The following is a 3879-nucleotide window of genomic DNA, read 5'->3' on the forward strand; positions in this document are numbered from 1 at the left end:
TTTATCGTGAAAGATATTATCAGGATCACTCTGAAGACATAGATTGTAAGAAAGCTATTATGTGTGTGTGTAATGTAATATACGGCTAAGATAAAGGCAAAGAAACTGGGGGTTTCTATGACTGGTCAGCAGTATAATCGAGTGGAAGAGGAGGGGGTGATGCGGAAAACAGACCGGGAAGCAGATCAAGAAATGAAGAGAGAATGGTAATTAGTAAGCAGGATAGATGACGAGTAGAGTGGCACATGTTGAACATCATTTTTAAAGGGACCAAAAGTAAACTATTTATCGTGAAAGATATTATCAGGATCACTCTGAAGACATAGATTGTAAGAAAGCTATTATGTGTGTGTGTGTGTGTGTGTGTGTGTGTGTATGCTTTTAATATCTTGTGGTTTGTTTAGAATAATCGGACAGTTAACGGTAAACAAACATCAGATAAGAGTAAACATTGTCGGATTCATTTTTGCTATTCTAATGAAACTATATCTTATAAATATATATATGTTTCTGTATGGCAACACTGTAGATACTATGTGTGTTCTCCACACTGTCGTGTAATGTTCTTATTTCTTGCATACCTCTGTCAACACTAATATATAGACGTGTAGTTGTAGTCGTCTCTATTCATATCATGAAATATATATGCAGGCATGCATACACGCAGGTGTGACTGTGTGTGTGTGTATGAAAATTATATATTACAGTTATTAAAAAACATACAAATATGAATACATGTAATATATATTTTAAAGTAAATTTGTTTTTGTTTTTGTGATGAATCTGGCGTGTCATTATTGGATTTTCAAAGAATACAAAAGGCTGCGAATGCATTTTACAGGAGAGAAAGAACGATGGAGTGAAAAGACAGGAAGAAAATCTATGAGAATGTCAACAGAGGGGAATGTGTATGAAGCAAGCGTCTGTATAACGGAGTGAACGATGGAGCCAGCCTATATGGGAATTGATTGAAAGACAGTAAATTCACTGGGAAGATGAATATTATAAAGAGACTACCATAAAATATAATGAAAAATATATGCATGTTGCTATGGAAAAATACAAAGATTTTTTTTTCGAAGATACAGAAATTGAAGTCAGATTATCATTATAAAATAAATATAAAAGTCATTGAATTAAAATTGATGTGAAATTCAACCTATAAGAAGAACAGATTTAGAGAAGATGAGTAAAATAAACAAAATCTATTGTTATCGTAAAAGCTGGTAGAGAAGGAAAATAAAGTGACAACTTACAATTTAAATTTAACTATGTATGTTGAATAGTTATTCCATTATAATTTTGGACCGAATCAACGGGCAAAGAAGAGATAATATACAAAGAGTTCTTCTTGCTTTGTTAGCAGTGGAACAATTGTATTAGAGCCACTCGTTTCTCTTCACAATCGTTTCCATCTGTCTTCATATGTACGCACATATACACGTATAGACACACATATACATACCATTTACACGTCTTTATATAACACTCATGCACATACGTAGACAGTCACTTCTAACTGATTTTACACTTACACACTTTGTATGTATGTATGTATGTATGTATGTATGTATGTATGGACGCGTTTTTTTTTTATTTACCTTTACGTTCACAGAAGAGTACATATATGACATTTTCACGCCATTCACATGCACCGTCTGACACACACACGTCTATTTCTGTCTATTTTTACATACGCGAACACACATTCATATGCACATATATACATAAGTATACACATGTGACAACACTAATATACATTTTCTTTTGATATTTCTATGTACGCTTTCAAATATCTAAACAAACAAATATCCACAAACATCTACACTTGAGTCACACGTTTGAATACTTTAATATTTCCTCTTTTTTTTCAATAAACATTTTTGTGAACTATACGTTACAGCGTGCACGCGTGCTCACACACACACACACACACACACACACACACACACACACACACACATCTTTCGTCTCAATTTCAGAACTCTTGAACCCTGTTTAACACCACCGCCAGCTGCCTTCAGCTGAATTTCTTTCTGTTGTAAGCATTGCACTTCTGACTCTGGCCTGTGAATGCCTGATCCCTTCACTCCTATCAGCTCTAGAGGCCCCGAAAAAGATACGAAAATACATTAGAACATTTACTGTCGCTTCATTCTTTGAAACTTGTTGTTACTATTGTTTAACTCCACGTCTGCCTTAATCGGGTAGACATAATCGAAGACATGCAAGCTATGACCCTCTTCTCATATTTTTCTGGGCATACTTTTTCAGCGTGTCCCTAGATTTTTAAGCCGGTAGAGTGTGATTTGTGGGGGATTTGGCTGCTGTTTCTAGCAGGTTGAGTGGTGATTTGGAAATCCCATCCCCAGTCTCAGGTGCTGAGGTGGACTTTTTTTCTAGAGTCGATAAAATGAATACCAGTGATAGCATGCGGTATATATTCAATCAAGTGTAACCATTACTCTCTATCATTGTGTCTCAGTAAAAAAAATCGACAGATTTCACCTGGTTGTAAACGGGAATCAAACACCGTAGACTGTAAAATAGATCACAGCGAGCTAACTCCACTAAACGGTTTCGATTCTCGGTCGTAGTAACTTTACTTCAAATTACACCGTTAAAGGCTAACAGAAATACACGAAAACCACACAATATCTCCTCTCTACATTATTAATATATATATATATATATATATATATAACTGCCAAATTCCCCTCAAATGACACCTTACCGTCTTAAAGAAAAGGCGCATTAGATACATATATATATATGTATTTGAAACCATAGCGTATGTAAATGATCATTATTGCTTAACAAAGTAGTTTTTGGTTCCCTAACGGGGAAAGGATACAATGAGGCGTCTCTATGTGATCGTTCGACTTGTTAAATATAATAGCCATGTCGCACTGAGTTTATATCCTTTGTTGCTGGCACTCCGTCGCTTACGACAACGAGGGTTCCAGTTGATCCGATCAACGGAACAGCCTGCTCGTGAAATTAACGTGTAAGTGGCTGAGAACTCCACAGACACGTGTACCTTTAACGTAGTTCTCGGGGATATTCAGCGTGACACAGTGTGACAAGGCTGACCCTTTGAATTACAGGTACTACAGAAACAGGAAGTAAGAGTGAGCGAAAGTTGTGGTGAAAGAGTACAGCAGGGTTCGCCACTATCCCCTGCCGGAGCCTCGTGGAGCTTTAGGTGTTTTCGCTCAGTGAGAGAAAGTTGTGGTGAAAGAGTACAGCAGGGTTCGCCCCCATCCCCTGCCGGAGCCTCATGGAGCTTTAGGTGTTTTCGCTCAATAAACACTCACAACGCCCGGTCTGGGAATCGAAACCGCGATCCTATGACCGCAAGTCCGCTGCCGTCACCACTGGGCCATTGCGCCTCCACGGTTATATCCTATAGTTTATGAAAAAGAATGACACATAAAGCAACAGTTGTTGAATACGCAATGGTCACGGGAAGAACGCTTTTGATGTCAGGTTTTCTTAAACAGGACTAATCCGGTGCTAAGCATCAGCAGCAACTCACTGTGAGACGAACCCGTAACTGGACCGATTCTCATTTAAACCACGTCCATCTCCGTGTTCGTCGGTAATAGATTTCGGAAAGGCTTGTTTGTGGAAAAATTGTCATTTCACTGTTCCGTAAAATACTTTTGTACATGAGCGCAGGTGTGTGTGTGTGTGTGTAATTAGTAATCTGCTTCCAAATCAGATGGTTCCGTGTTCAGTCCCACTGCATAGCACCTTCGGCAAGTGTCTTCTAGTATAGCTTTGAACCGACCAAAGCCTTGAGAGTGGGTTTGGTAGATGGAATCTGAAAGAAGCTCGTCGTATATATATATATATATATATATATATATATATAAT

General features: G+C 37.8%; 1 protein-coding gene across 2 annotated transcripts in view; it reads right to left on the reverse strand.

Moving 5' to 3' along the window:
* Positions 1-3879, reverse strand: part of LOC106883662 (acetylcholinesterase) — a 220706-nt gene that overhangs the window by 146784 nt on the left and 70043 nt on the right. The window contains exon 1 of one of the 2 annotated variants that reach the window (XM_052966652.1): positions 1257-1450. The exons of the other annotated variant lie outside the window; for it this stretch is intronic. The gene's annotated coding sequence lies outside the window, so the exon portion shown is untranslated. Of the gene's footprint in view, positions 1-1256; positions 1451-3879 lie in introns of those variants that run through there. 2 annotated transcript variants of the gene reach the window in all.

Source organism: Octopus bimaculoides, chromosome 3 (genome assembly GCF_001194135.2).
Source record: "Octopus bimaculoides isolate UCB-OBI-ISO-001 chromosome 3, ASM119413v2, whole genome shotgun sequence".
NCBI classification, from domain to species: Eukaryota; Metazoa; Mollusca; class Cephalopoda; order Octopoda; family Octopodidae; genus Octopus; species Octopus bimaculoides.